Here is a 22,900-nt window from a genome sequence, read left to right as displayed (position 1 = left end):
CATCCTCTGAATTCCTTTGGCTCAAGGATCTCCCCTGCTGGCCCGACCTCCATTATCACTTAACATGCCTTATCTGGATATTGATTTGCTTTTCTATCCCCTCGTTTCCTCTTTAGCTTGGTAGTCGTGTTCGTGGTTGTGTCTTGAGGTTGTGGAGCAGAGGCCTCAATGTCCGTTTCTGTGGCTGTTGCCTCTGCTCTCCTTTCCTCTACTCCGTCTTGTCTGGTGAGATGTCGTGGACGTCGATGTTGTCTTTTCCGAGTTTTAGGAGGGACTTGTATATACGATAGGTCAAAGTTTTAGCAGAGGTAACACAGCCAAAGCTTTAGCAAAATTTACAAGCTAAGGCTTTATCCCTACCTCTTCGTTTGGGTCAAAATTGTTGTCCAAATCTTCCTCTGTTGGCCTCCTTCTGGCTTCATGTGGGAAAGGATCCTCGGGACTTACATATCCCTCTTCTGAGTCCTGATCATCATCATCCTCTTCTTCTTTGCCTTCAGTTGAATCATGAGATGTGGCATTATATCAAAAAAAGAGAAGGTAAACATATCTCTAGTTGGTTTTGTGTCTCCACCACAAATTCTTGTAGGTCACTCAGCTCTTGCTTGCAATCACCTTCTATGAGATCTTCGAAAAGAAGTAGCACATGCGGGCGATGTCCATTTTCAAGAACTCTAGCTTTATAGCCCTGATTACAATAGGTAGAAACACTGTCAGCATCATATGACAATCGTGAGCCTTGCAGTGTGTTATTGACAAGTCCTTCATCGACACTAGCTTCTTCACATTCACTGAAAACCTAGTCGGGACTTTGACCCCCCTCAGGAAAGTGCATATAGCAACTCTTCTCTTCTAGTGTTAGGTTGAAGCACACCACGGGCGGAGTGTATTTTCCATTTGCCTCAGGTACCAGGTGAAGCTGTGGCATCACGTTTAGATGCACCATGTCTTTCCGTGATTTCAAACCATCCTTTGACTTGCCTGTGTCCATTAAGGTAGCAATGAGACTCTCAAAGACATTCTTCTGCATGTGCATAGCATCAATGGCATGAGGGACCTTCAAGTCTGGCCAATAAGGCAGATGCTGAAAGAAGATCGATTGTTTCTTGAAAGGTACGCCTTCAACAGGAGGTGTGCTTCTATTTCTGTTCGTCCCATTCAGATTCTTCTTTCCATAGATGATGTGTATGTTTTTCAACATTCTGTACACGTGTTCTCCGTTATGACGTCTCTCTGGAGGGGGTTCAATCTCCGGGGTGTTGTTATAAAATCTAAAGAATAATTTACTGCGGTACTTGTGACTTGTCTTTAAGAAGTGCTGGTTTCTTAGGTAAACTATCTTCTTGGATGCATCCAGGAATACCCATGTAGTACCATCCAAGCAAACCAAGCATCCCGTCTTTCCTTTGATCTGTCCAGACAAAGCAAACAACACAGAGTAATCATTAGTAGTAACAAATATTATTGCTCTACATATGAAGTCCTCCTTTCGGAACGCTTCGTACATCAGCTCCCCATGGCTCCATAGTGATAGAGGGGGAGTGCCCGATCTTTCGGTGAGTGGAGATAATTTCGATCTGGTGGAAGTAGACCCTCACGATCCGACTACGACGAGCGAACCCGAAGCGCCAATGCAATCGCTGAACCAACTCCCGATGGTTACCAACCTCGCCGGTGCGAGATCAGCCTGATCACGAAGATCGTTTCCTGCACGCAATCGAAAAACGAACAAGAAAAAGACGCGAGCAATCACAATTATCGCTCGAAGGTGGAGTTCTGAATCACACAAAGACGGCGCGGAATTGCCGTGTTCGAGAGTAGCTAAAGCTAGATGTAAAACAAAACTCGAGTTGTAAACAAAAGGGACTCCGACTAAATAAAGGGGGCGCAGCCCCTGGAGTCCAGATCGACGGCAGGAGGGGGGGCGCCACCAGGGGAAAGGCGGCGGCTCCCAGCCCTAGGCGCCCCACCTGGGCTGCCCTGTTGGGCCATCTTCTTATTCCGCTGGCCCTTCGTTCCTTAACAGCATGATGAAGTTTAATTCTCTCGCACGGGCCCGAGTGATTGGCCCTAGATGATCAACTGGAGGCGCCTGAGGTGCTGCTGGTGTAGATGTACTCGTGGTGTCCTCATCATCCTCCCCTTCTTGAATTGAAGTCGTCCTCGACGGCAACTCCTCATCTTTGCCCGCATAAGGTTTCAAATCTGCAACATTAAAACTCGTGGAAACACCAAACTCCGCAGGCAGGTCAAGGATGTAAGCATTATCATTAATCTTGGTTAGTACTTTAAAAGGACCAGCAGCACGTGGCATCAATTTAGAACGACGTAAAGTAGGAAAACGATCCTTTCTTAAATGCAACCAAACCAGATCACCCGGTTCAAAAGTAACATGTTTTCTCCCTTTACTACCCGCAACCTGATATTTAGCATTAGCAGTAGCAATGTTTTGTTTAGTTTGTTCATGCAAGCTAATCATTTGATCAATGTGTGCAGCGGCATCTATGTGTGGAGCGTCCTCAGCATCAAGAGCAAACAAATCAATGGGCGCTCGAGGAATATAACCATAAACAATCTGAAAGGGACACATTTTTGTAGAAGAATGCGTTGCATGATTATAAGCAAACTCAACATGAGGCAAGCAATCCTCCCAATGTTTCAAGTTTTTATCTAAAACAGCCCTAAGCATGGTTGACAAAGTTCGATTAACCACCTCAGTTTGCCCATCAGTCTGAGGGTGACAAGTAGTGCTAAACAGCAATTTAGTTCCCATTTTATTCCACAGTGATCTCCAAAAATGACTGAGAAACTTAGCATCACGATCAGAGACTATTGTATTTGGAATACCATGCAAACGAATAATCTCTTTAAAGAACAATTCAGCAATATTGCTAGCATCATCAGTCTTATGACAAGGTATAAAATGAGCCATTTTGGAGAAACGATCAACAACCACAAAAATACTGTCCCTCCCCTTCTTAGTTCGAGGCAATCCCAAAACAAAGTCCATAGAAATATCAAGCCAAGGGGAAGTAGGAACAGGCAAAGGCATGTACAAACCATGGTTGTTCAATCGTGACTTAGCTTTCTGGCAAGTATTGCAACGTGCAACAAGGCGCTCAACATCAGCGCGCATCCGGGGCCAAAAGAAATGAGCAGCCAGCACCTCATGCGTCTTGTAGACGCCAAAGTGCCCCATGAGACCGCCTCCATGCGCTTCCTGTAACAACAAACGACGAACCGAGCTAGCTGGAACACACAGCTTGTTAGCGCGAAACAGGAACCCGTCCTGTATGTGAAATTTGCCCCATGGTTTGCCATGAATACAATGGGCAAAAGCATCTTTAAAATCAGCATCATCCACATATTGATCCTTCACAGTTTGCAGGCCAAAAATTTTAAAATCTAACTGTGATAGCATGGTATAGCGACGAGACAAAGCATCAGCAATAACATTTTCTTTCCCGCTCTTGTGTTTAATAATGTAAGGAAAAGACTCAATGAATTCTACCCATTTAGCATGACGACGGTTCAGGTTTGTTTGGGTACGAATATGTTTTAAAGCCTCATGATCAGAATGAATTATAAACTCGCGATGCCAAAGGTAGTGCTGCCAAGTATGCAAAGTGCGCACTAAAGCATAAAGCTCCTTATCATAAGTAGAATAATTCAAGCTAGCACCACTTAATTTCTCGCTAAAATAGGCAACAGGTTTTCCTTCTTGTAACAAAACAGCACCTAGCCCAATACCGCTAGCATCACATTCAAGCTCAAACACTTTAGTAAAATCAGGCAACTGCAAGAGAGGAGAATTGGTTAACTTATCTTTCAAGGTGCTGAACGCAACCTCTTGCGAATCACTCCAAGCAAAGGGGACATCCTTCTTTGTAAGCTCATGTAGAGGCGCTGCAATGGAGCTAAAATCACGAACAAACCTGCGGTAGAAACCTGCAAGGCCAAGAAAGCTTCGAATTTGTGTGACCGTCGTCGGTGTAGGCCACGCCCGAATGGCATCGATCTTGCTGCTATCCACCTCAATGCCCTGTGGAGTAACAACATAGCCAAGAAACGAGACACGTTGTGTGCAAAACATGCATTTTTCGATGTTAGCAAATAAATTGGCCGCACGCAACGCATCAAAAACAGCACGCAAATGGTCTAAATGCTCTTCCATAGACTTGCTGTAAATAAGGATATCATCAAAATAGACAACTACAAACAATCCTATGAAGGGCCTCAGAACTTCATTCATCAAACGCATAAAAGTGCTGGGAGCATTCGTCAAACCAAACGGCATAACCAACCATTCATATAACCCAAATTTCGTTTTAAAAGCCGTTTTCCATTCATCACCTAATTTCATGCGAATCTGATGGTAGCCACTACGCAAATCAATCTTAGTAAAAATAATGGCACCACTAAGCTCATCTAGCATATCATCAAGGCGTGGTATAGGATATCGGTAGCGAATGGTAATGTTATTAATAGCACGACAGTCTACACACATACGCCAAGAGCCATCTTTCTTTGGAACAAGTAACACAGGAACAGAGCAAGGGCTAAGAGACTCACGAATATAACCCTTGTCAAGCAACGCCTGTACCTGTCGCTGGATCTCCTTTGTCTCATCCGGATTTGTACGGTACGGGGCGCGGTTCGGGAGCTGTGCGCCGGGAATGAGGTCGATCTGGTGCTCAATGCCACGAAGTGGTGGAAGGCCTGGTGGCAAATCTTTTGGAAAGACATCAGCGTACTCCTGCAAAATGTTAGCAACAGCAGGGGGAATATCCAAAGACGGTGTATCATCAAGGGAAACGAGCACACGAGAGCATATAAGGGCATAGCATGGCAAAGTAGCATCGTGTAACTTATCAAAATCAGCACGTGTAGCAAGCAAAACAGGAGCATTTAACTTGATTTCAGAATTAACAGAGGTCGATGGTGCAAGTTGTTTAGCAGTTTTAGCAGCTCGAGCAAGATCATCTTTAAGAATTTGTTCAGGTGTCATTGGATGTATAATTATTTTTTGACCCTTAAACATGAGAGAATAGTGATTGGAACGACCATGATGCAAGCTATCAGTATCATATTGCCAAGGTCGCCCAAGTAACAGAGAGCATACTTCCATGGGAATAACATCACAATCGACAAAATCAGAATAAGCACCCATGGAGAAAGGAACACGGACCGAACGAGTAATTCTAATTTTCCAACCATCATTAAGCCATTGAATGTGATATGGATGTGGATGCTTACGAGTGGGTAAAGACAACTTCTCAACCAGCGCGGTACTCGCCAAATTGTTGCAGCTGCCGCTGTCGATGATGATGCGAATGGATCGCTCTTGCACAACGCCCTTGGTATGGAAAAGAGTGTGTCGCTGATTCGTCTCAGGCGTAGCGACCTGTGTACTAAGAACACGCTGCACAACAAGACTTTCATACCTATCGGCGTCGTCCGGGTTGACATGTACGTCCGTCTTTGCTGCATGGTCAGTGGCAAGCATAGCGGGTTGAATATCGTCAGAATCACTAGCGGAAGAATACTCACCATCATCACGAATGAGCAAGGCACGCTTGTTCGGACATTCCCGAGACACATGGCCAAATCCTTGGCAACGAAAGCACTGAATATCCCGTGTGCGGCGTGTGGGAGGAACTGCACCTGTGGACGGAGGAGTACCTGCAGAAGTGGCTGCCCGCTCACGTGGTGTAGTGGTGGGTGTGGACGGTGCAGGGGGCGCGGGTGCTGAACCGGATGTCGAGCTTCGTCCTGCAAAAGAGTTAGAATATGGCTTCGAGCGGCGTCCCTGTATTTGACGTTCAGCTTTGCAAGCAAATTCAAATAATGTGGTCATATCATAATACTCTTTGTAATCAAGTATATCCTGAATTTCACGGTTTAAACCACCACGAAAACGTGCCATAGCAGCATCGTTTTCCTCAACTAACCCACACCGAATCATGCCTTTTTGCAATTCCTGGTAATAGTCCTCTACAGATTGTGAACCTTGTTGAAAACATTGCATTTTATTAAGCAAATCGCGAGCATAATAAGAAGGTACAAATCTGTATCGCATAGCAGCTTTTAATTGATCCCATGTGGTTGGAACTGTAGCGGGATGTTTTTGCTTATATTCACGCCACCAGATTAAAGCAAAATCAGTAAATTCACTAATAGCAGCTTTAACTTGAGAATTAGCAGGAATATCATGGCATGAAAATTTCTGGTCGACTTCTAATTCCCAATCAAGATATGCAGCAGGATCATATTTGCCATTAAAAGATGGAATTTTAAATTTTATCTTAGCAAAAGAATCATTACCGGGACGGCGTGGCACACGGCGAGCGCGGCCTTGACGGTCTCTACCGTCCTGCTCCGTGTCACCAACATAATCGTTCTGGAGATCTGCGACCAGCGTGCTCAATGAGTCGAGGCGTGACACGATGGTGTCGAGCGTGGTTTTGGTGGCTGTCTGCGAGAGGTCTAGCTGATCGAACCGCTCGTTCGCCGTAGTGATCGTGGAATCCATCCGTTCATGCATCGTCTTGATGTCGGTGGCAAGTCCATCAATCTGTGTCCGCATGTCCTGCAGCTCATCCTTCACGTCGTCGCCGTCGCCTGCCATGGTTAGCGCAAACACAAAACCGATGCCAAAATAGGGTGTAACGGTTCACAAAGCGCTCACACTAGTGCTGTTATCAATGTCTTATCCGTTCTTACCTAGCACACAGGGGCGACCCACAACCGACCGGAGGAACTCGCGAAAGATTGGAGCAGCGATTGCCTGGGAACAAAGTCAGCTCGTCGTAGAACTATGTGGAGTTCTGGGTAGGCCGCACTCAAGTCAAGGATTAGCAATTAACGAATGCAGATTAGCGAATGTTCAATAAGTATCCAAAGTACAAGTCACAAGTGCTGGCTAAGACGTGTCGTAGACGTAGCGCAACAAGGTGAAACAAAGGACGATGGAAAGAACTCACAGAACAAGCAAATAGCCCGGATTTTTCTTTTTTTTTTTTTCCAAAAGGTACTAGTAGGAATCAACTTTTTTTTTTTTTTGCACTATTTTTTTTTATTTTTCTCTGAACAAGGATCACAAAAGATGCAACCACAAAAATTGGCACCTACAACTGAGGTGTTATGTGGCCTACAGAAAAACAACACGTTCTCTGAAAAACGTGCAAAACCCTTGACAATTTTTTTTCTATATTTTCCCGAATTTTTTTGGGGATTTTAACGAAACCAAACAGACCAAAGGTCAGTTTGGGTCGGCTCCAAATGGTGTCGAGATGCTCCACAAAAAATTTCAGATTTTTCTGACAAACGAGCGAAAAGTTATGCCTGTTTTACCGAAGGTATCTCAAGTTATGTTTTCCGGAAGGCACAACACGGCGGCGGCAGTTAGGGCAAAGCGTCCCTAAACTCCAACACCGATCACAGGATCAATCGTCCCTGTGACTAACAGCAGTAGGTAGGCGCCAGATGATGTAAGGAGGGCTGCGATGCAGGAGAAATAACAGCGGCTGGCAACCTATCTAGGGTTAGCGCGGCGGCGAGAGATCACACAAGGCGGCTAGCGGGGGCAAGTCGAGTAATATGGTGGCTTCGACTTGTTGTTTGGGAACGGTGGGTGGGGCAGCGGCGGAAACAAAGAATAGCAACGGTGCGGTTGAACTACGACCACGAACACAATCCTAAACCAGCAACAAGACTCGACCACGGAAACAAACTCAACAATGCGAAACTGGAACGAAATTGCAAAGGCACAAAGGGTGATAGGACAGCGGAAAGTAAAATATTTTTTTTTTGCTTTTTGTGGACTCTAGGTAATGAACAAATATGAATCTGGAAAACACTCGATAAAGCTCACCGATCAACCTGGAAATCTGATACCACTTGATAGAGGGGGAGTGCCCGATCTTTCGGTGAGTGGAGATAATTTCGATCTGGTGGAAGTAGACCCTCACGATCCGACTACGACGAGCGAACCCGAAGCGCCAATGCAATCGCTGAACCAACTCCCGATGGTTACCAACCTCGCCGGTGCGAGATCAGCCTGATCACGAAGATCGTTTCCTGCACGCAATCGAAAAACAAACAAGAAAAAGACGCGAGCAATCACAATTATCGCTCGAAGGTGGAGTTCTGAATCACACAAAGACGGCGTGGAATTGCCGTGTTCGAGAGTAGCTAAAGCTAGATGTAAAACAAAACTCGAGTTGTAAACAAAAGGGACTCCGACTAAATAAAGGGGGCGCAGCCCCTGGAGTCCAGATCGACGGCAGGAGGGGGGGCGCCACCAGGGGAAAGGCGGCGGCTCCCAGCCCTAGGCGCCCCACCTGGGCTGCCCTGTTGGGCCATCTTCTTATTCCGCTGGCCCTTCGTTCCTTAACAGCATGATGAAGTTTAATTCTCTCGCACGGGCCCGAGTGATTGGCCCTAGATGATCAACTGGAGGCGCCTGAGGTGCTGCTGGTGTAGATGTACTCGTGGTGTCCTCATCACATAGCCTCTCCATTTCTTGCATCAAAGGCTCGAGGAACACGTCTATATCAATGCCTGGTTGTTTAGGGCCAGAAATAAGAATAGTGAGGAGAAGATACTTTCTCTTCTGACACACACGTTGGGATGTTGTACATGGTCAAGATCACTAGCCAAGTGCTGTTGTTGCTAATGCTCTGATTGAAGGGATTAATTCCATCGATGCTTAAGTCAAACCGTATATTTCTTGGGTCATTGCTGAATTCTTTGTGCTTCTCATCGATCCTTTGCCACTGACTACAATCAGTTGGGTGTGCAATCTTATCATCATCCACCTTGCGCTCATCATCCCACCATGTCATGAGTGCGGCTTCTTTAAGGTTTAGGAAGATACGTCTCAAGCGGTCGGTCACTAGCAGGTACCACATTACCAAGGCAAGAATTCATCTCTGCTTTGCATCGTTGCCTAATGGAGTGTCCTCTAGGGGCTGAGATTCTTGTACCATCTTTTTTGTACTCTTCTTATTCCTCTTTTTCCCCATGGAGGCTTCGTCCCCACCGTGAAGGTCATTGTTCTTGTACCGGCTGGCCCCACACCGAGGACATTTATCCAGTGACTTGAATGTTTCGCCACGAAAAAAGATACTGTCGTTGGGGCATGCATGGATTTTTTTCAACCCCCATTGTCAATGGACTTATGACCTTCTTCACTTGGTATGTGTTGGCGGGAACTGAGTTTGGTTGTGGCAGCACCCATGATAGGAGACGCAATAGATCATTGAAACTACAGTCTGACCAGCCGTACTTAGCCTTCAGGATGAGTAGCTCAAGCACAAAACATAGCAATGTCCAATGTGTCGGACAACCCTTTTCAACACCATACACAGTCTTCTTCGATGCTTTTGTCACTCTTTCCAAAATTTCTAGACCTTTCGGGCTCTTTAGTAAAATCCCTAGTCCAAGGGCTCGAATCATGTCTTCCAAATCATCTTCATCCCCGACACGTGCTCCACCATCATTATTGGCACTACCTTCATCGTTACCATCCCAACCACCAGCATCACCACTTTGTTCATTGTCAAACTCAGGATCCATTCGTGCATCAAGCTCTGCTGAATATTGGGACAGGGATTCTAGGGTTTCGTCGTCATATCCCTCCTCATCCTCGTCGTTAACAATAACTATTTCACCATGATGAATCCACACTGTGTAATCCTCAACAAATCATCGCATAATCAAATGTGATATGATGATAGTCACATCTGTCCATGCCATATAGTTCTTGCAATCTTTACAGGGATAAATAATTATATTCTTATTCTCTGTCAACGTCGTTGCATGCTTCTCTGCGGCTTCAATAAATTTATCCACCTCTTCACGGAAACCTACCTTAAACCTTAACGAATCATACATCCAAGAGTTCATGTACTTTATCTTTTACAACAACAACAAAACAAACATTAAAGGACTACTTATTCAGATATATATAAAAATAAATCAAATTAATAATTACTTGAGAATAATTATATATACTTCAGATATATATGAATATAAATCAAATATAATTATATGAAGCATACAAACACACCATGGCAGAGGAAAATTAATTAATGGCCCATTTATCTATAAATAATTAAAATACATATTTGTTGATTACAATAAATAATTTCAAAGACAACAATTAGCAATAATTAAATTTTACCCAATATCTTTCCCGCAAACCCTAGTCCAATTTCATCAAACATAAATTTACAAAAACGAAGTTAATAAAAAAACCAAACCCTAGATCTAGATCTACATGCACATGAAACATCCATAAGTAGCTCTACCTAATTTACCCTAATTATTCACTAAAATCAAGAAACATGAACCAAATAAGGGTATGATCTTGTTCCTCTACCTAATTTACCCTAATACATTCAAAACTTGGGTCTAAATTGCTTCATAAGTAGCTCAAGCACCATAGAAGAGAGAGAGAAAAGGAAAACTCTAATTACTCACTAACCAACCATTAAAACTTCGAAAAAAGTGTGGAATAGCATTTTCTTACCTTCTACAACCTCTCCACCAAAGGATTTGAGACCAAAATCTTCCCCCCTTAGTAGAGCAATTTTTGAGAGGTGCCCAAGGCCTCCCTACCTTTTTCACGGGTTGGAGTGAGTGACCCAAGGAGGAAGAAGAGGGTTGCAGCCATTTATACAGCGGACATTTGTAGGGGCGGCTGGTGATTGAGCCGCCCCTACAAATCTAACAGTTGCGGCGGCTGGTGAGTGAGCCGCCCCTACAAATCTACCAATTTGTAGGGGCGGCTCGTATCACCAGCCGCCCCTACTATTAGATTTGTAGGGTGGCTAGAATTATGGGACCCGAGCTCACCCACTATAGGAGCCGTCCCTAAAAAGAAAAGTCCCTGTTATTAAAAATCGTTTTTGAGCAGTGTGTCCTGCTTGCTTTGCTCCTGTCACTACCGGAAACCGGCACTTTGCCGAGTGCCGGAGGCTTTGCCGAGTGTATTTTATCGGGCACTCGGCAAAGACGGTCTTTGCCGAGTGCCAAATAAAATACACTCGGCAAAAAAAAACACTCGACAAAGATGGCTTTGCCGAGTGTTTTTTTTCGGCACTCGGCAAAATGCGTCTTTGCCGAGTGCCTTTTTTCTGGCACTCGGTAAAGATGTATTTTGCCGAGTGCCATTTTTTGGCACTCGGCAAAATGCGTCTTTGCCGAGTGCCAGAAAAAGGCACTCGGCAAAGATGTATTTTACCGAGTGCTATTTTTTGGCACTCGGCTAAATGCGTCTTTGCCGAGTGCTAGAAACCGACATTTTGCCGTGTGTATTTTTTTGGCCCTCGGCAAATTATTTTTTCAAAGCAATTTTTGAGGCCTTAATGAATTCAAATGAAAAACTGTTCAACTATAAAGTTGTATAACTTCTCAAGATCTACAAAGTTTATTTAGGTCATTTCTTCATTTGACAAAGCGACAATAACGTTGTTCATAAAATCTACATCTCTCTCATATCTCTCATATTAGTTTCATGAAAGTAGAAGAGAGATATATAAGATTTGTGAACAATGTTACTACCACTATGTCGGCTGAACAAATGATCAAAATAAACTTTGTAGATTCTGAGAAGTTATGAAATTTTGTAGTCGGCAACATTTTGATTTGAAATCATCTTGTCATGCAAAAACGACGTTTGAATTTGAAAATTTGAAAATTTGAATTTTTCAAAAGACCTCGGATGGAAAAACTTCCTAAATGAAAATTGTAGATCTCCAAAAGTTATGAAACTATGTAGTTGACAACTTTTTGATTTGAAATCATCTTGTCATGCAAAACTACGTTTGAATCTCTCAAATTTAAAATTCGAATTTTTCAAACGACCTCGGATGGAAAACTTCCTAAATGAAAATTGTAGATCTCGAAAAGTTACGAAACTTTGTAGTTGACACTTTTTTATTTGAATTCGTTTAGGGCCTCAAACAAGCAATTTACTCTCGGTTTAGTATAATATATAAGGATAGATAACGGAATCTAGACATAAGTGACAGTGTAGTGCAATGGTAGAGCAGCAGACACGCGAGGGAGAGGTCATGAGTTCGAATCCCACCGGCCGCGTTAGCCGCGAAATTTGCGCAAAAAATGTAGCGACTTTGATGGAGACGGGCGGGCGCCGGCCGGTGGCGGCCTCCTCCGAATTTTTTTTTGCTATTATTTTGGGGTTTTTTCGCATTTTCATTTTGCCAAGTGTAAATCTCGGCAAAGGCTTTTTTGCCGATTAATTTTTTGCCAAGTGCCCTTTACCGAGTGTATTTCGAGCTTTGCCGAGTGCCGTAGGCACTCGGCGAAGCGCCGGTTTCCGGTATGTGCTGCTAGCTGTGCAAGCCGTGACATACACAACCATACTATCAGTCTTTCGCTCCCGTGTCCGGATGACTGGATAAACATGTGTGTTGGAGTGCTGTACTCCTATATATTTCTGCCCGGCCGCCGAGATGATTGCACTGCACACATCATGCAGCTAGCTCTATGGACCAGACTTCAGCTAGTTTATTATGCCCTTTTTCCTCCTTTTCTTCAATTTCCCAGAGCCCTTATATTACAGCATCAGCATGTATGTATATATATACCTTGGTGGTACCCGATATATGTCTCCTACATAAACATATAATACATATGACCGGTATACATATACTTACTGCTGCTGCTGCTGCAACAAAATGTATCGAAGCAATGCAAAATGCATGCATGGGTTGTTTTGGTCATCACAATGACAGTCGCACACATAGTACAACTTTCGAGGCACATGTAATAGCTGCAAGCGTGCGTGCGATCTCACGGGTTGTTAAGGGTAAGTTGGATGTGATATGGCGATCCATGTTGGGATAAGGATATCCATGATGCATATATGATAGGTTGGATGGATAGGATGGGTTATTTTTCTGTTTGGTTGGATGGATGAAGGTGGGTGGGATTAGAACAATTGTCTAATTATATCTATTATTTAAAAATAATAACAACTAATTAGACACTAATAAATAAGCACTAATACTAATTTTGACATGAAAATCACTAATTTCAAATAAATATCTTAATTAGCACAGCTAATAACCTAATTAGCACACGAAACATGCACTAATCAATGTATTAGCACTTATCAAAACTAATCCTACCATCATAATTACTAAGTAATAATATAATATACTAATCATCTTTAATTTATTTACTAATGATAAAGATTAGAAGACATAGATAAGCTGGTTTGCGAGATTTTTACGAACAAAAAAATCCAGCATCTAGAGGTATATTTCCGGTTTTAATGGTCTACTGATTCATCCAACCAAACGGCAGTCCATGAATGGTCCAATCCCATCCATACAAATCCAAACACATCCTACCTGTGCGAGATGGGTCAAGTGAAGAGGCAGCATGCAGGAGCGGTTGCATTGCATCCATCCATCGTGTTCCCCTTGTCCCTGCAATGCATCCGCATGCAAGCACACTGCACACACCACCTTGCATTGCATTGGTGTGCATGCTGAGCTCTCTCCTCTGCACCTTTCCCCTTGTATACTTCCCCTGGGCAGGGGCAACAGTGTATCATCACTATATATCATCCAGCGTGGCAGCGTGTACCTTCCCCGTTCCACCATGTGACACTGTGCGTGCATGCACGGTGTCTCTCCCAAGCTGGTATATAGTTGTAGTAGCGTGTTTGTCTCCTCTTGTTTAGAGCTATATGCATGTCATGCCTTCCTTTAGATCGGACAGTCTCAAATACACCTTCTGACCTGCTTTTCTGTATCGTTGGGTAGCCAAACAGAGGTTTTCCACAGGTACACAGGTACGGTTTTAATTGTTTCCTACATTAATTATCATAGGAATTTTATTTAGTTGATTTATTTAACATTATCTCTTCTAATAATATAATGCATGTGGAACATATATATCACCAAAATCATGCATGCTGGTGACAATATCATATCACTAGCTCACTACTATATATGCACGCTCATATATAGGATTCACCTACAACAGTGATAGATAAAATTTCTTTCCTTGTTGGTAACACACCTAACACGAGCCATGCATGTGAGATAGTCTATCTATCATATTTGTTCTGTTCTGTTCCAGAGGATTTATTTATCTTTGATTTGACTGTGTTAATGAATATCCTCCATGTGGGCTATGTATGGTCGCGGTTTTTTTGTGGGACCGTGCAATGCATGAACCCAAGTGTTTGTCGCATGGAGAAAATGACATTTCAAAGCATATCGTGTATCTTTTTTTTTGCGAGACCCAATTTCAAAGTATATCGCCCCGTTCGGCAAGCTAATTTTCGGCCAAAAAATTGAGAGAGCAACACAGAGACTAGCTCGTGCTAGGGAAGAAGCTGATAGTGGTGTTTTCAAGCCCAACAAAGAGAAGGATGAATTGACATATGCCCTAGAGAATCCTGAACACGGTGGTCGAACAAGAGGCTATGGGACGGTTCCGTGGCTACAAGCATTCCCAGCAGACAAGGATACCTACAAAAGCCGCCAGAGAAAAATCTGTTAATGAGTCACGACAAGCATTGCTTGAATCACGTGAACGAGAAAAAACTCTTGAGGCAAGAATGTAGGAGGAGATCAAGAGGCAAGTGCAGCTAGCAATGAGTCAAATGCAATCGTAATCAACACCAGGAGTCACCATTAGCCCCGTTGGTCAGATGAAAAGCAGTTATGCTTCCATGGAGCTGCCAGTTATTCAAGATGACGCTGGGTTGCGCTTCCCTATTGATGACATTACCGAGCCTCTAACAACATGTGAGCTACATATTCTAGATGGTAATAATGCATCAATCATGGTGGTTGTCGGGGTTGTATCTCCAATAGACCGAACGAAGACACCAAGAATCCATGGGTCAGTTATTCAACCTGGATATGCTAGCGTCTCGGTCGATAGAGTGCTCAAAGGTTATAGCAATGTTCCTCTTGACATTGAAGGAGGTGATGGAGAGAAGACACTAGGAGAAGCATAGAAGACATTTATTCAATGGTGCAAACGCTTCATCATCATTCCTGGGGCGCCACCGCTTCCCCTACCTCACCCTAGGTACGAATGAAAGTGAATGAAATATTATTTTCCATTAATTTTATATTGGCTTGAAAAATAATTGACTCACAACTTATTTTTGTAGCAGGGTCTCCCCCAGCCTAGCCCAATCATTCATTCCCCATCTCATCACAGCGTCGTGGGGGGCGAGACGACTTCATCCCCACGGCGATCTCCAACTCCTACACCGGCCCCATCGCCTCCACAACGATCTCCAACTCCTACACCGGCCCCACCGCCTCCACAACGATCTCCAACGCCTCCACGCCGGTCTCCAACACCGGCCTCATCGCCTCCACGCCGGTCTCCAACACCGCCCCACCCCCTCCACAGCGACGCACTACAGAGACGTCTAAGGTCCCGGCGGCAAAGAAGACCTCGAAAAAAAGAGTTATTTCTCAAGAAATACTTTCTGAAAAGACTGATGAGCAAATAGCAGCTAAAGAAGACAAAAAAGTGAAAGATTTTTTTTATAGATATCGAAAAGCAGAGACAAGCGAAGCTTAAGGAGAAGCCGTACTTATACATACCACGAGATCTGCTGAGGCAGAAGGTCGAAGCTCACAAGAAAAAGATGCTTAAACTTCGTAAGCCTCCGCCACTATCAGACTATGACCGCTCCCTCGTGAAGTCACATGATGTAGATAAGAAAAGGAAAAGAGCATCAGGGAAGGATGTCCCATAGCTCGGACAACAGAAGCAACCAATGCAAAATCTTGTTGTTGCTAATGAATATGGTTCCAACATAGAAGTCTATCGACCAGACAACTCTGGAGAAGTATCGGTTCAAGACCTTAATGCTTTTTTTTGAACTAACTGGTTTAACCTTGGATCAATTGACGGGCAAAGCTCCAATCCAGAACCTGGAAGTTGATACCTGGAAGACTTATAAATTTGGCAAAAGTCTGTACAACCCTGCGGCTCTGAATGAATTGGGTACGCAAATGTACTTGCTCAACAAGTGGTACATGCAGGCGTGTGGCAGGGGTGAGGAGTGGATCTTTGTCAGATTTAGAGACCATCATTACTTCCATGGCGATGACATCTTACATATTAGTTTCGAAGAATTGCATCAACTATACCACATGGACGCTCTGGACAAATCAATCATTAGCTGCTTTTGTTTGTAAGCGATTCTTACTTTTATTTAATAAACTCACTTCCATGCGTACGTGTATATAATTATCCTCACATGTAACTTATATTTATATACAGATTTCAGATGTCAGAGCTCCAAAGAATACAAGACACTAGTGTTGGCTTCATTGATCCTTATATCGTATTCAAAACCGATATTATTGTCAAGGAGCAGTGGGTATCTGAAGCACAAAAGAATATCATGAGGTTCTTCATGAAGCAGCACGACAAGACAACAATACTTTTCCCGTACAACTTTGAGTAACTGTTAATAATAATGTAGTCTACACATTTTATGTAATATCAATACAACTTATATGCATGTACGTGTGTGTATAAACCAATATAGGTTTCACTGGATACTCATTGTCACTGAGTTAAACTCAAGTCGGTTAGTAATCTTGGACTCGTTGAGAAAAGAGCGGGCACTATACCAAGATATGATAGACATTATCCAGGGATAATTTCGATCTCTCGCGCACAACTATTTTTGAATAGACTTTGCCATAATTTATTAACGATCATACATTATTGGTCGCACAGGGTTTGGAAAGAGTTTATTCCGCAACACCGCAAGGATTGCAAGGCACCACTTAATGTAGTTGAAATACTAGTAAGTTGTACTATATATACTTCCCCACGTGTTTAATTACTATATCGTACTTCAATTTACGTGTGAGATGATGAGAATAATCTTCTTCTCGTACAGTGGTGTTTGCGGCAGCAACCAGGTAATAACTTGTGTGGATACTACGTTTGTGAATTTATCACTGCACACATAAGAAGAACTCCTGAAGATGTCCTCAGAGTATGTATATATCAATTTTTTATTTATTTTTAAATGAATATATATATATGTATTAATACTTTTGCTTTTATTTCAAATGCAAGATTGAATGGTTGAAACAAAGGGTCATGCAAAAAGACCATCTGAAAGCAGTTCAAGAGTCAATAGCAGGATTTCTTCTAGAAAAAGTGCTAAATCCCAACGACGAGTTCTACTTTGATCCTAAAGAATAAATGATGTAAATTAAATGTTTATTGATATCGTTATTTTCGAGAACAAGATTATAAAAGTGTTGTATATATACATATATATCTATAATATATATAGTTTCATACTTTATTCGAATATAATAATGCTCGAGATGAGAATTAGATGTAATTATATGCGTGTGTGTATTTATATTAGCAGCGTAGAATACGTACATAAAAACATATTATATATTAAACAAATATGTGTAACTGAACTGAAAACAAATTAAACAAAAAAAAAAGAAAAAGAAAAGGAACCTTTAGTCCCAGTTGGGGTTACCAACCGGGACTAAAGGGTGCGGCCATGTTTGCTTGGCTGGAGGGCCACCAATCGGGACTAAAGGTCCCTCTTTAGTCCCGGCTCGATGACTCAGGACTGAAGGTTCCACCTTTAGTGCCGAGATCGTTGTCCCGGCGCGGTAACCGGGACTAAAGGCCATTACCGTCCGGGACAACAAGGCCATCCTGTAGTAGTGTTAGTCTCTTTGTACACACATATACATGCACAACTCATACGTTGTTTAGACCACCCGCCTTCATTTAACCTTTGAAAATAAATGGTAAAAACACGTTTTAAACTAATTTCAACAAACTTTGCAAACATGTTATTTTGAAATGTGTATTATGCCCCCATTTTGCACTACGTACACATAGCCATCATTTGGTACTACATAATTAATTAGTATTCAAGAAACAACTAAGGGGGTGTTTGGTTTGAGCTACTAAACTTTAGTAGTTATTAAATGGTTTAGTCATTTTTAAGTAACTCTAGAGTTATTAGAGATGACTAAAATTCTTTTAGTAGCTTTTAGTCATAGCGTTTGATTAAAAAGTTACTAAAGTGATTAAAAACTACTAAATTTAGTATCTACTAGACAAAGCCCTAAGTATTTTTTTGGCATGCGCACATATCTCATAGGACCTGTGTTGTTTGCCTGGACGGCAGTGATGGACAGGCTCGCATGCTGCAGCTGAGCGTGTTTGTTAGCATAGAGACGCCGCGGGCCTGGACGGCACGGACTTTAAAGCGCTTGGAGTCTAGCCACGCAAAAACGAAAGTGTCGGTCTTTTCTGGCGAGCACGGCTGGCTCTGTCTCCAAGGCTGCTGCAGCGTGGGCAATTGTGCAGACTGTTTGTTTGGTCATAAACGATCGTAAATTTTCAGTAAACGATCATAAATTTTCAGTCAGAACAATATTTTTCTTTCATATTAAACCAGCCAGCAGTAATAATCCATGATTATATACGATCGTTTCAGTCCCAGCCGAACAGACTGGTGGCCCATGGGAGAGGCTAAGATGTGGGCCACACGATATTTCTAGGCAAACAAACAACATTTCTATAAAACCAGGCCCACCAGATACAAGTCCATCTAACAAAATAAGTTGCACCAATGTAGCCTGTCTGGAAATACTTGGGCTCTACTCATATGTCTAGGCTAGTTTAGTCCATGGAAACAAACAGACCCATACATGCTGGTAATAAACTATTTATATCAGTAGTGCTAGCGTCCGGACGTCCAGACAGACGCCCGCACCTACACTCCATTTCTCGTGCGCGCCTACACTCCATGCCAACACCAACACGCCTGCGTTTTCACGCGCCCACATGGGGCCCGCGCCGCCGGACCATAGGCGGGGACCGCTCGCGCCCCCTCCACTTCTCATGCAACTATAGTAGGTGGTTGCGACAGGTGGGTCCATTGCAATATGTGCAACACCTGATCTACTTTTGAAATATCGAGATGAAAACATTTGTAACATATGTCTAAAGACACATGAAACACTTAAAATATGCGTCTCAAACACTTGTAGAAACACCTGAAAACCCTTGAAAAAGCCATTGCAAAATATATGCAACATCCAGATAAAACACTTGTAACATATGTGTGAAAATATATGCAACATCGAGATAAACACACTCGCAACATACCTCTGAAAAAACAGATGAAACATTTAGAATAGACGCTTGCAATATATGTGTATAGTCATTGTAACATATGCAACATCCCGATCTACTTTTTAAAAATTCATATGAAACACTTGTAACGTACTCTAAAACATCTGAAACAATTGAAACATATGCTTGCAACCTACGCTTTCAGCGCAACATCTCCTTGCTGCTAAGGAGAATAAAGGCTCGTCAACGTGTAGAGTTCACCGAAGACAACCGCAATGTCACCACCAACGACCAGCGCCACCATCGGCCAGATCGATTCCGCCTACCGCGAGGTCGGTGGGGACTCCTTCGTGGCCGCCAATTTCTTGGGGTCCATGTAGGACACGCCCCACCACCACCGGATCTCTCGCCGCATAGAAGATCTAGTGGCAGGAAGGCTGGTCGGATGCCCAAGGAGGTTGCAGTGGGCGCTACGGGCATGGTCGTCGATATGATTGGGCAAGACGCGGTTGCGAGTGGGGAAGGTGGCAGCAGCGAGACGGAGTGGGATAAGGACGCGCGGCACGGGCAGGCTATGGGGCGTGCAGCACAGGTCAGCGGCACCGGCGAGTCAGTCCGTCCGTCCCGACCGACGCCGTGAGGTTATATTATTTAACTTTTGTGAGATTTGTACTTGACCATTTCGTCAAGGAACGCAAAAGAAATTGACTTGTCAAGTGTACAAATGATGCTAATTGCTACCGAGTTGTTGGCCAACTTGGCCGGTTCGACTCCCTTTCGGTGGCCGCGAAACCAGCGCCCACGTGTTAGAGTGAAAGCCCAAACCGAACAAAAAACGAGTTGGGCTCATATATAGTTGTTAGGCCTGGCCCATTAGTATTTGGATGTCAAGGTGATCGAGTCCGATAACGATTGCCGGGCGGAGCAAATATAACCGAACCGGGGGCTCGTCTCGGCTTCTTCCGCGCCCTCCTTTTCCCTTGCCTACTTCCGCGCCGAAGCGCCGATAGCCGCCTGATCCCGAGCTCGGTTAGGACTCCGCTCCATCGATCACGGCTGCTGGTGCTGTCATGGGCGCCGGAGACCGTCGTGACCTGAAGAGAAAGCTACAGGCGACTGCATCGGTGCGGTGTGGTATCCTGGAGAGGAAGAAGGAGGCGACCGAGTCACCGTCACAGGGGTTTGGCATCCTGAAGAAGAGGAAGGGGCGATAGCGGCTCAGGATTTCTGGGAGTTGGAGGATGTACCTGGGGGCTTGGATACCTGGATGGATCGCTCATTGGAGATGAAGGCCAAGATGGAGGAGGAGGAGGCCAGACCAGCGAAGAGGAAGAGGGTCCACAAGCCGAGGTTCCCCAAGGCACTCATCGACCACCTAGTGGCATGTCCGTTTAGGAACACCGAAGACGTCACTCCCCTTCAACTGTCAAAGCGCTCCCATAAATACCGCCAGCTCCATGCCCTGTCGAAGTTATCGATGGCAAGATGCGTGACTACGAGCAGGCCCTGTCCTGATCGACCAGTACAATGCCCAGGGCTATGCGGAGGACGAACGTGAGGTCACTGCTAATGAGGAGGATGATGTCACGGCAGAGAAGTAGGGAAGCAAGCAAGCGAAGATCTATGTTGTGTCTGCCTGTCTGCGTTTGTGTGTGTGATTGTGTGCCAGGAGATCCAATCCAGCTACCCTGAGTTGGAGCACTGCGATGTCGTAGATGTAGCAGTCAATAGTCATCATCCTGGTTTTAGTGCCATACCTTAGTTTCCTAGTGGTTTCTGCTGATTGCTACGGTGTATGTCATTCAGTTATCGTCCTACTGTCACGTCTCGCTACTGGTGATTGTATTCTCATGTTATTTAACCAGCTAGTACTAGTTTAGCTGGTTAATCACCGGATTCTAATATAATTGACATTGCTGCTGATTGAAACAGTACTAGCCTTACCCTTACTTGAGCGATGGTCTTACATATACCTAATCGGCTAATCCCCCCAAACACTTTCTGCTATAAGCTGCTTTGTTTCTGTTGGTTCAATTTCTTTAATTCACGCTGCAGCCAGCTGTTACTGTTACTTCTCAGCTATCGGCTTGTGTTAATCAACTCAGCCTTACCATGTATGTAAGTCGTTAAATAACTGGTGTCCTTTTTATCCATTATTAAGCATGTAACAGCACATTGGTTTGTTATCCACCGTTCCATCACCAAAGCACACATTTCTGTTTTGTGCATAGATCTTTTGTTAATTTCATTTAGAAAGTATATATACTAACGATTCATCTGATATTCCCAATGAACTTGTGGATATATAGCTGGTAAAAAAAAACTGGAACTTTTCATTGTCATGTCTGACAGACAATCAGAATAATGCTTGTTTGATTCCATCACTGCCTATTTAATTTGTTGGGAAATTTAAGGTTATAAGTGAATTCGTTGTGCTTACACAACCTCATTGGAGATTTACTTTTGCTTGCTCGGTGACATTAGGAGTTGACTGCCAGTTCATACATTTGAAGGAAAAGAATGAAAGGGCGGCCCTCTCTTCTCTATACTGAAATTTCCCAACCCATTCCATACAGGAACAGGATCTGCATTTGCGTCCGTCTCTCCAGGAAGCCAGCAACAGCTGCATTGGTGCACCTTTACTGTCAAGACAGGTCACAGGTGCATATTTCAAAATTTAAGAGTTTGATTACTTGAATGAGCACAAGAATGTCCTATTTTTCATAATGCTCAGAAGCGCAAAGGCAGCGGTGGATTCAAGAGGCAGAGATGGCACTTCAATCAGTTCTGGACTGAACCTTGAATAGATTGGTGGTGGGATTGCATCCCCTTTGTGTAGCTAGCATCCTGGTGCCTATGTGGATTACTTGTTGCAAATTCAGCTGCACCTACCATGTTTTGATCAATGCTAAGGAAAAATATGAAATCATGTCTTTTTAGATTTTTTAGAAAAATATCAAACTTGTTATCCAAAGTGTGCATGTTCCATTTTACATACAACTATACAAGGCCATGCATTATGTAGTTGGTGCCATATAAGTAGTATTAAATAATGGTTTAGGCTTTGTTTGGATACAAATTATTTTTAGAGTTTTAGAAAAATAACATGGTTTTACTTTGGTTTTAGAGTGCCATGAAGTATTTGGGTGCAACAAACTTTATGGTTTTGAATACCATTGTCTTGCTGAAACTGTAGTCTTTCTGGAGTTTTAAAAACTCCACTCTAGACTACTTTTTTTTAAACCACGGTTTCACATATCAATGGTTCTAAAACTACAGTTTCTTGATACTATGGTTTCTTAATACTACAATATCCAAACAGTCTTTTCTACATACATGCGCAACTCATAAATTGTTTAGATCAATCTCCCCTCATTTAACCTTTGAAAAGAAATGGTAAAACATGCTCCATAAAAATTTCACCAAACTTTGTAAACATGGAATTTAAAATGTGCATTGTGTTCCATTTTGCACAATGTAAACATGGTCATCACTCATCATTTTGGTGCTACATAGACCTGAGCACTTTTGCCCAGGTAAAAAAAAGTTGGCTGTTTTATTTGGGCTGAAAAAGTTCTGACCACCACCGTCCCATGGAACGAGTCAGACCAATTTTTTGGGTTAGGCGTGGTCCAGGGCAGGCCTTCTATATATTTTTAAGTGAGAAAATAATTAAAATAAATATTTTGGGCAGAGAAAAAAATTCTAGATAGCGGTCCTTTCCGAGGCTCTGTCCATTAAGGTT

The sequence above is a fragment of the Miscanthus floridulus genome, chromosome 15, assembly GCF_019320115.1.
Source record: "Miscanthus floridulus cultivar M001 chromosome 15, ASM1932011v1, whole genome shotgun sequence".
In the NCBI taxonomy this organism is placed as follows: domain Eukaryota; kingdom Viridiplantae; phylum Streptophyta; class Magnoliopsida; order Poales; family Poaceae; genus Miscanthus; species Miscanthus floridulus.
The sequence above is the reverse complement of the archived record's forward strand: the minus strand, read 5'-3'. Positions refer to the sequence as shown.